Source organism: Bison bison, unplaced genomic scaffold (genome assembly GCF_000754665.1).
Source record: "Bison bison bison isolate TAMUID 2011002044 unplaced genomic scaffold, Bison_UMD1.0 scf7180017864277, whole genome shotgun sequence".
Classification (NCBI taxonomy): Eukaryota; Metazoa; Chordata; class Mammalia; order Artiodactyla; family Bovidae; genus Bison; species Bison bison.
In genome coordinates, this window is record NW_011494849.1 from 1,664,400 (window position 1) to 1,676,202 (window position 11,803).

Consider the following 11,803-nt stretch of genomic DNA (forward strand, 5'->3'; position numbering starts at 1 on the left):
TTCATCGCAGCACTGTTTCTAATAGCCAGGACATGGAAGCAACCTAGATGTCCATCAGCAGATGAATGGATAAGAAAGCTGTGGTACATATACACAATGGAGTATTACTCAGCCATTAAAAAGAATACATTTGAATCAGTTCTAATGAGGTGGATGAAACTGGAGCCTATTATACAGAGTGAAGTAAGCCAGAAGGAAAAACATAAATACAGTATACTAATGCATATATATGGAATTTAGAAAGATGGTAACAATAACCCTGTGTACGAGACAGCTAAAGAGACACTGATGTATAGAATAGTCTAATGGACTCTGTGGGAGAGGGAGAGGGTGGGAAGATTTGGGAGAATGGCATTGAAACATGTAAAATATCATGTAAGAAACGAGTTGCCAGTCCAGGTTCGATACAGGATACTGGATGTTTGGGGCTAGTGCACTGGGACGACCCAGAGGGATGGTATGGGGAGGGAGGAGGGAGGAGGGTTCAGGATGGGGAACACATGTATACCTGTGGCGGATTCATTTTGATATTTGGCAAAACTAATACAATTATGTAAAGTTTAAAAATAAAATAAAATTTAAAAAGAAAAGAATTGTCAGTTTCTTCTGTCTAAGCCACCAGGGAATTCATGTGTATATGCCAATGCTAATCTCCTAATTTCCCTCCCCCGCCTCCCTTCGTCTCCCTTTTGGTAACCAGAGGTCTGTTTTCCACGTCTATGAATCTAGTTCTGCTTTGTAAATAAATGAATTTGCATCAATTTTTGATTCCACATAAGTGATGTAATTATTTGTCTTATTTGGTCTGACTTACTTCACTTAATTTGAAATCTGTAAGTCCATTCAGGTTTCTGCAAATATTTACCTTCCAAGCAATATTTTCTTTTTTTTTAATTTTATTTTATTTTTAGATTTTACAATATTGTATTAGTTTTGCCAAACATCGAAATGAATCTGCCACAGGTATACATGTGTTCTCCATCCTGAACCCTCCTACCTCCTCCCTCCCCATACCATCCCTCTGGGTCATCCCGGTGCACCAGCCCCAAGCATCCAGTATCGTGCATCAAACCTGGACTGGCAACTCGTTTCATATATGATATTATACGTATTTCAATGCCATTCTCCCAAATCATCCCACACTCTCCCTCTGCCACAGAGTCCAAAAGACTGTTCTATACAACAGTGTCTCTTTTGCTGTCTCGTATACAGGGTTATCGTTACCATCTTTCTAAATTCCATATATATGCATTAGTATACTGTATTGGTGTTTTTCTTTCTGGCTTACTTCACTCTGTATAATAGGCTCCAGTTTCATCCACCTCATTAGAACTGATTCAAATGTATTCTTTTCTAATTTTATTTTTAAATTACTTTCGTTGTTCAGTTTCTAAGTTATGTCTGACTCTTTGTGACCCCATGGGGTCAGACCAAGTAAGACAAATAATTACATCACTTATGTGGAATCAAAAATTGATGCAAATTCATTTCTTTACAAAGCAGAACTAGTTTCATCTAGATGAATAAAAATAAGTTTGTAACATGCAATGTTTTGATAAAACAAGAGAAAATGTAAATATATTCTGGAGAATGTAAGTTAAATATGAGAGTTTCTGCTCTTATGCTGACAGCATAACGAACAGCAAAGTTATTTTCAAATGAGGAAATAAAGTAATTTTGGAGAATTGTTTCATGATGCAAGGAAAATCAGACAATTGACATGTGTTAAAAATTGCCTTAAAATAACCAACCTATTATCAAACTAATTGAAATTTTTTCATCACCATATTATTGAAATTGATGCTTATATGATTGCATTTTGTTAAAATTATGTGGGAATTCTTTTTTCTTTTTGTTGAACTTTTATGTAGGCATGACAGTTCCTTTGACTGCTAAACTACTTACTCAAACAAAAATGAGTGTTAAAAAGTAGTGTATTATGAACCATATATATCACTGGGTATTTTATATTTTTCATCAAATTTCTGAATTATGTAATAATATCTTAATTGTAAGATAAATAAGATGAGACTTTCAAACATGTTAAACCATTAGCCTGAGAATCACACTGGTTAGTTAATTTAGCACTCCTCAACCTTCCCATAACTTTGCTGTCATTACTTGAACCATTTGTTTACTGGTTGCCTGGTATTCTTTATTTCATCTATTGCGTCTTCAGTTTTTGTATAGATTTCCTTACTATCACATGTTCAAAATGTTGTTTTATGACAATATTTTCTCCTCACTTGCCTTTTCACATTTCCTTTTACCTCTGTTAACACCATTAATTACATTATATTAGCTCAGAAGATGTTGTTTTAACCTATTATCGATTAAATGTGTTTCTTTTAAATACACAGTATCTTTTTACAAGTGCAAATTCTCAGAAAGATACACTGGATATTCATTAACCAGATATTTGCATGTTGCTTTCTGCTCAGATGAGGATTCCAAATTCATTATTTTCATTGCTGCCCTTTGTGATAACTTCTTCCCCATTCATCTCAACTCTCCTGTTTAACCACAGATTAAAAAAGAATCAGGGTTTTTGTCTTTTCTCATTTTAGTGTATTAGCTTCCAATTCGGAGGAATTATTTTGACTCTCTATCTAGGTCTCTTCTATAGTCAGAGATTCAGGTTAATGAAGTTATTTGTCTCCAATTTATTTATTTATTTATTTTTGTCTAAATGGCAACCCACTCCAGTACTCTTGTCTGGAAAATCCCATGGATGGAGGAGCCTGGTGGGCTGCAGTCCACGGGGTCGCTAACAGTCGGCATGACTGAGAGACTTCACTTTCACTTATATAATACATTTCTTTAAATCAATTTTATATAAATGCTTTTATTTGACATATCAATATTATTCAACCTCACAAGCAAAAAAATCTATGTATCAATTGCCATTATGTAGAAAACAGATCAATGTACTGCAACCTCCCCACAAAAACCTTTTAAATACTTTTGAATTAATGCTAATTTCTGGTGAAAACAGGCTGAAAGCTTTATAGTGAGAGTGAAACAAAGTAGCATAATGAGAAAATTTAACCTCTGTGATATTGCAGTTTTGAATAATAGTTTAAAATAGAATTGGTGTCATGCAGGCCATTTTAAATGCCTCTTAACTATTTGCCATCTAAAATCATCATTGAGACTATAAATAGCATTAATAATAACTTTGTGAAGCCCTAGACTTGACAGTTTTTAAATATGAAAACCATGCACTTGCTATAAAAACATTAATTCTCTGTTTGCTTTTTATTTTTTCTTTTAAATAGACATATGGGGGCCTGGATATGACTGTCAAACACTAAAAGTGTGCTAGCTTTTGCAAAGCCACTGTGGACAAATAATTCCTCATTAGTGGTTAAAATAGCATCTAGAAGTGAACTTGTTCTATCTTGCACTTATTTTACACTGATTAAAAGCATCTTAAGATTATCCCTTAGTTACAAAAGATGAAAATCTATAAACATTTCATTAATTCTTTACTGCAACACATGCCACTGAGGGAATAACTGGACCGAAAGTTGTCATATCATCTCTTTTACTAACAGTAGTTTTTTTTGTTTTTTTTTTTTGCATGAAGTTTCCAGCAACAAACACTTGAGCAACTTCACATTTATTGTTCTTTACCAATATCCAAAGCAAACTTCAATATCAGTAATGTATATTTTGTCTTAACACATGGAATATAAATATAAGAAATAAATTAATTTATAGATTTTTGGCAATTTAAATCATAATGTATAAATAAAATATAAATTGTAATATGCATCTTAATGTATATTTCTCAAAAGTTCTTTACCTTTTTATGTAACAACAATCACATTGATTTACCCACTAACTATGCTTGATCACAGAGTATGTGTACATGCTGAATTGTGTCCAACTCTTTGAGATGCTATGGGCTGTAGCCCTCCAGGTTCCTGTGTCCATGGGATTTTCCAGGCAAGAATACTGGAGTGGCTGCCTTTCCCTCTTCTAGGGGATCTTTCCAACCCAGGGATCAAACCAGTGTCTCCTGCTTTGAGGCAGATTCTTTACCACTTAAACCATCACAGAAACCTTAGGATGCCCTATTTAAATTAATGTTCAGCAGTTCAAGCTGGGATTTTAAACAAAATTGTGTTTCTTTGGGATTCATCCCAGATAATTCAGGGAATTTGGTTAGATAATTTTAAAAGAAAGAAAGTTGCCTTCATGTATATGGCCACAATAATTGAAAAATATACAAAAGAATATTTTCTTTCCTTGGGTCAATTAGCCTTCTTTGTTTTGTAAAATATTTTATTAACAGCAATTAACTTTTTATTTTCAAAATAATGTTTAAATATTTAAAAATTTTACAAATAATTGATTATATAATCATTTTCATTATAAATTGTTTTGCAATAGATTTATAAAGTAAGAGAGATTAAAAACATTTACTAAATCAATAACTAATATTAAAATTTTATTCATGTAAATTATTTTTGGTAAATTTTATATTAGTGTGCTCATATTCACCCAAGCATATATTTTCTTTTTTTCTGAAACATTTGTGTATAACCTACACTAAACTCAAATGGAAAACCAGAGAAACATATCAGAATTAATTCTTCTAGGACTTTCATATAACCAGAACATACAAATATTTTCCTTTGTGTTATTCTTATTCTGTTATCTTGTCCTGTTGGTAGGAAACCTTCTGATCCTCTTCTCCATTCAATACAGTCCTCTTTTTAACCAACCAATGTACTATTTTCTCAGCTACTTATCCCTCATAGACATCTGCTATACCTCCAGCGTTACACCCAAACTAATTGGAGATCTGCTAGTAGAGAGAAAGACTATATCCTATGGAGATTGCATGCTACAGATCCTTATCATGCACTTCTTTGGAGGTACTGAGATCTTTATTCTTACTGCCATGGCTTTTGATCACTATGTTGCCATCTGCAAGCCTCTCCGCTATGTGATTGTCATGAATAGAACAAGATGCAATCTTCTCCTCTTAGCTGCTTGAGCGGGTGGAGCTGTCCGTTCTTTTCCTCAATTTTTTATGGCAATCAGCTTGCCTTTCTGTGGTCCTAATGAAATTGATCACTATTTCTGTGATATTTTTCCATTGCTAAAAATTTCATGTACTGACACCTACATCACAGGTGTTCTTGTGATTGCCTTTTCAGGAATGCTTGACTTAGTTACATTTGCTGCCTTGTTTGTTTCCTATAGCATTATATTATTCACTTTAAATAATCGTTCAAACGAGGGAAGACACAAAGCCCTCTCTATCTGTGGGTTTCATATCACTGTGTTCATCTTATTTTTTGTACTTGTTATCTTTATCTATCTTAGACCTCCCACTATTTTCCCTGAGGATAAGGTATTTGCACTATTTTACACCATCATTGCCCCCATGTTCAATCACTTAATCTATACTCTAAGAAATGCAGAGATGAAAAATACTTGGAAAAATTTAGTATCAAACTTTGTTTTCAAAGGAAGCATACCTTTAAGGAACAAGTTGTTCAGCAAAGAGATATTTAGAGTAGCAACTATTTTTTTTTAATTCAATAACCTTTATTTTTCCACTGTCAGATACATTTATCTCTCATAATATACTTTACTGTAATTATTCCCTTTTCTCTGAAGTCTTTTATTTTATTTTTAAACTTTACATAATTGTATTAGTTTTGCCAAATAGCAAAATGAATCCACCACAGGGTTCTATACATCAGTGTCTTTTTTGCTATCTCGTATACAGGGTTATCATTACCACCTTTCTAAATTCCATATATATGTGTTAGTATACTGTATTGATGTTTTTCTTTCTGGCTTACTTCACTCTGTATAATAAGTTCCAGTTTCATCCACCTCATTAGAACTCATTCAAATGTATTTTTTTTAAATGGCTGAGTAATACTAGGGCAAACTGCCAAATGTATTCAAATACATTTGAATGAGTTCTAATGAGGTGGATGAAACTGGAACTTATTATACAGAGTGAAGTAAGCCAGAAAGAAAAACATCAATACAGTATACTAACACATATATATGGAATTTAGAAAGATGGTAATGATAACCCTGTATACGAGATAGCAAAAAAGACACTGATGTATAGAACAGTCTTTTGGACGCTGTGGGAGAGGGAGAGGGTGGGATGATTTGGAAGAATGGCATTGAAAGATGTATAATATCATATATGAAACGAGTCGCCAGTCCAGGTTTAATGCACGATACTGGATGCTTGGGGCTGGTGCACTGGGACAACCCAGAGGGATGGTACGGGGAGGGAGGAGGGAGGAGGGTTCAGGATGGGGAACACGTGTATACCCTGGTGGATTCATGTTGATATATGGCAAAATCAATACAATATTGTAAAGTTAAAAAAATAAAAAATAAATAAATAAAATTAAAAAAATTAAAAGCTAAAAAAGAAAATAATAATGATACAAAAGTAGAATCAATAATTCAGATCACTGTAAACAAATTTACTTGCTTTGCACCTAATGACCTGAATTTAGTACCATTTCCAATATTAATTAAGGAGTTGCATAATAAAATTATGTTCCTAAATTTATAAGTAAGTGGCTAGTCATTGTATCCAGAATGAAAGCCCACTCCTGTTAAAATGAAAGTGCAAGTCACTCAGTTGTCTCCAACTCTTAGCAACCCCATGGACTATACAGTCCGTGGAATATTCCAGGTCAGAATGCTGGAGTGGGTAGCCTTTCCCTTCTCCAGGGGATCTTCCCAACCCAGGGATTGAACCCATATCTCCTGCACTGCAGGTGGGATTCTTTACCAGCTGAGTCACAAGGGAAGCCCAAGAATACTGGAGTGCATAGCCTATCCCTTTTCCAAGGGATCTTCCCAATCCAGGAATCAAACCAGGGTCTCCTGTATTGCAGGCAGATTCTTTACCAACTGAGCTGTTAAAATGAAAGGGGAAAAATAACAAGACAAAACAAAATAAAAACTAGTAAAAAGACAAATGTGGCCTATAAACAGATTCAAATGCACACACACACACACACACACACGAAGAAAGCAGTTTTGCTACACATGAATGTTTATAGCAGCTTTACTCATGATTACCAAATCTTGGAAGCAACCAAGATGTCCCTCAATAGGACATGAATAAATAAATTGTAGTACATCCAGACAATGAAATGTTATTCAGAGTTAAAAATAAATGAGCTATTAAACTTAAAAAATATTCAGGAAACTTGAATGCATATTACCAAATGAAAGAAACCGGACTGAAAGGGCTACCTGCTATATAATTTCAACTGTATGACATTCTGAAAAAGTCAAAACTATGGAGACAGAAAAAGTATAAATGAATGTAAAGGATTAGGGAAGGGAAAAGGATGAATAGGTGGAGCACCAAGGATATTTAAAGCAGTGAAATTCTTCTGCTTGTTTCTATAATTTTGAATCTTATCAATGTATATGTCAAAATCCTCAAAATATACAGTACTTAGAGTGAACCCTCATGTAAACTATAAAATTGGGGTAATACAAATACATCATTGTACATTCCTTTGATTTTAACAAGTGTATCCCTCTGAGGGGGAGAGTGTCCCATTGTGGGGACAGGAGGTATATGGGATCTCTGTACTTTAATTTCAGTTTAGCCATGAACCTAAAACCTCTCTAAAAATTAAGTTTTACTGATTAACAAATACATTGTGGTACACTGCTTAGAGGATATCTTATAACTAAGTGAAGAAAAGACTCTCAGAAAGATTTTCTAGTAAATTAAGGGGTAAAAAATACTAAAACTTTTCACCTTTTATGAAAAGGTCTTTTGTGCAAGTTTAATAGGTTTTAAAAATAAGGTCATTTAAGATACACTGAAAATATCATAATAGAGAAAGAACTGGATAATGGGATTTTATGAAAAGAAATAGAGTTAAAATAATGGAAGAATTTTAGAATATATAAATACAAGAGTTATTATCGTTAGGAGGCACTGTACAAAGAAGACTAAAGAGCAGAAAACAGTAAAAAGGGAGATAAAATTAAGTGGAGCTGTTTTAGCAAAGAGGAATGATTGTGCCTTCAATAATCACCTAATTTGTTCATTATCTTTGCCTGGTGGGATGGCATAGACCTTTATCGCTGAAAACTCTTGACCATTAGTAATTGTAAATGGATTGGGCTGTTGCAGTTTTTATTGATCTTAATCATCAGATATGGTAACTCAGGAGGGGCCCTTTGGGACCTACTATATTCCAGACATATTTTCTTCTCTCCTTTTAGGAGGAGTAGTCCAATTCTCCTTAGCAGTCAGGATCACATTACCTTACATTTTTGCTTGTTCATTCAGAAGCATGAGGAGCCGAAAGTGATCAGGCAGGAGTCTTAACTCTCAGATCAATACAGCATTGTTGTGTCTCCTCATGAATCATTTCTCCCTTTGGAAATAAGACCTCTAAGTGGGCGAAACCTAAGTTAATGACAATAGAAAGCACAGATTTTGCTAATAGATTTCTAAAGGTAGTAGCAAGTGGTGTCACTCCAATTTTTACATTGTAGCATGTAACACACATTTTTTTTAAATATATCTTAAAAAAGTAGGTAAATATACTTTTTGCTTCTATTTTCTTGTTTATCTTCCAACCATGTTCCTTCCAAGTCTCTTGACCAACTGGCCAAACCATTGATCAAAATCATGAATCAGTATACAGTACAAATGTGGATATTTTTCCTTCCAAGCAAAGTGAAAAACCACGTACACTGCTTGAAGTTTTATTGACTGAGTGGAGTTACTTTCCTTCTGATCTTTAGGGATTTTCCAGAATGGGACTGTAGCACTCAATTTTCTACTTTTGAGTTTATGATGCAATGGTAAAGAATGGGAATTTGCTGTATGTTTCATGGAACCAAACAGCGGCTCTGTGACATCTAGAAGGGTGGGATGGGGAGGGATATGGGAGGGAGCTTGGAGAGGTAGGGGAACATGGGTCCACCTATGGCTGATTCTTGTTGATGCATGACAGAAAACAACAAAATTCTGTAAAGTAATTTTCCTTCAGTTAAAAAAATAAATCAATTAAAATATTAAAAAAAGGAAAGAATCTACTGGCCAATGCAAGAGATGCAAAAGACAAGGGTTTGATCGCTGGATCAAGAAGATCCCCTGGAGTAGGAAATGGCAACCCACTCCAGTTTTCTTGAAAATTCCCTGGACAAAGGAACCTGGTGTTCTACAGACCGTGGGGCCAAAAAGAGTCAAACATGACTGACTGACTGAACACACACACATACCAACTTAGCCTGATTACATATACTGTGCTTCCATTTGATGAAATTAATGACTAATGAACTATTACTGTGTATACCCAAGCAAATGTCATTGATGGGTCCAGCAACAAGTTCCTGATGGGCAACCCAGGTTGCCTAGTAACTTGGTGACCCATGGTTTAGCATTCAGTCTCTGTTAAGCAAGCCAGGAGCTATTTCTAAAAATGAGAGTAGTTATCTGAAAAGGATCACAAGATTTTGGTACATAATCCTAAGTGCCTGCAATGCAGTTCACATGTAGAGGCCTGCCAAAGACTCCCACAGCCCTCTCTCCACTGACACATCAAGAACTGTAGATCTACTGAACCATTTGTCCCTAGTGACTGAGAAGCTTGAATGACAATCTGAACCTGTGGCAAAGCTATTTCTTTTTCTGGACCTCACTCAATACTAGCAGCTCTTTGCATCCCTTTACAAATGGACCATTGAAATACACCCACATAAAAAAATGTGCTTTCTCCAAAGAACAGTGAAGTCCACTGGGCACAATGCATCTTCTTTGGTTATAGGAGAGGACATAAGGAACAAGTTAACTTTCATGTTAAAAGGAATACCTTGATATGCCCCATACCACTGTGCCTATAAATTATCACTGAGTTTGGTACTCTGAATTTTATTTGGATTTATTCTAACATTTGACACAGAAATGTCTTACAATAAAAATCTAAAGTAATTGTTGCTTCTTGACTAGAAGATGCAGTCAGCCTATCATCAATGAAATGGATCAACATAGTGGATTATGGTACAATGAACAACAATAAGAATCTGTTGGTTGCAGTTTGTCCATTTCAACTATAGATCTGAGGAAATAACCACATTGGTAAAGTAACATGGACCTGAGCTAAAATTCCATAATCAATTAGACAACACCAGACTCATGCTAAATTACTCAGTCGTGTCTGACTCTTTGCAACCCCATGGACCGTAGCCTCCCAGGCTTCTGTTTCCATGGGATTTTCCAGGTAAGAATACTGGAGTGGGTTCCCATGCCCTTCTCTAGGGGATCTTGCCAACCAGGGAAGACAATATTATAGGTGTTTGCCATTCTGCTTACTGTAAATACTTATATTTATTCATTTGATGTTTATTATAAACCATACATCATGCTACTTGTAGAAACAATTTCTATCAAGTAAGCAAATGTTTCAAGGAGTATGACAGTTTATTTAATAAATTTAAATTTCTGTTTGACTTCAAAATATTCTTTGATTTAAATCATTACTGTTTGTGATAGATCAGAAACATAAGAAGGTCACATGGACAATACAAAAGGATTTGGAATGCTAAAAGGAAGTTTGGATATTCATTACTTGCCCTTTAGAGATTGAATGCCCTGTTGCTTTTATGATGGTTTCCCTGGTAGCTTAGCTGGTAAATAATTTTCCTGCAATTCAGGAGACCCTAGTTTGATTCCTGGGTTGGGAAGATCCACTGGAAAAGGAATAGGCTACCCACTCCAGCATTCTAAGGCTTTGCTGGTGGCTCATATGATAAAGAATCAGCCTGCAATGCAGGAGACCTGGATGTGATCCTTGAGTTTGGAAGATCCCCTGAAGAAGGGACTGGCTACTGCAATTACATATCACAGTGATAAGTCAATCTCTAATAATCTACTATGATGTATATAAGTAGGCATAAGTATTAATAAAATTATTAGTATTTAGTTATATGTAATAACTTATTATTACACAGGATGGGAGGGATTGGGGGCAGGAGGAAGAGGGGATGACAGAGGATGAGATTGTAGGATGGCATCACCGACTTGATGGCCATGAGTTTGAATGAACTCCAGGAGTTGGTGATGGACAGGAAGGCCTGGAGTGCTGCAATTCACGGGGTCTCAAAGAGTCAGACATGACTGAGTGACTGAACTGAACTGAACTGAATAACCTATTATATAATAGTATACATACTAGGGCTTCACAGGTGGTGCTAGTGGTAAAGAATCTGCCTGGAAATTCAGGAGACACAAAAATACAGTTTCCATACCTAGGTCAGGAAGATCTCCAGAGTAGGGAATGGCAGCCCACTCCAATATCTTGCCTGGAAAAATTCCATGGGCAGAGGAGCCTAATAGGTTGCAGTCCATGGGATCATAGAGTTGTACATGACGAGGAACACACACACATACATACTAACATAATAATATATAATATAATATATAAATGTAATATATACATATAACTATACATGTAATTAATTATATAATAATAGCATATATCATATTAATATGTAATATTATTATATAATAATATATGACATGTAATATAGCTCAGACACAGATATGTGTGTGTGTATATATATATATGTATATACATATATCTATGTGTGAGCTATATTACATGTCATATGTTATCAATAGATAGATATATTTATAGATAGATATGTATATATATGTATATGTGTATAGATATGCATATATATACATGTACATGTACACATGTAATATAGCTCACACATAGATATATATGTGTGTATGTATATATATATATATATATGTGGTATA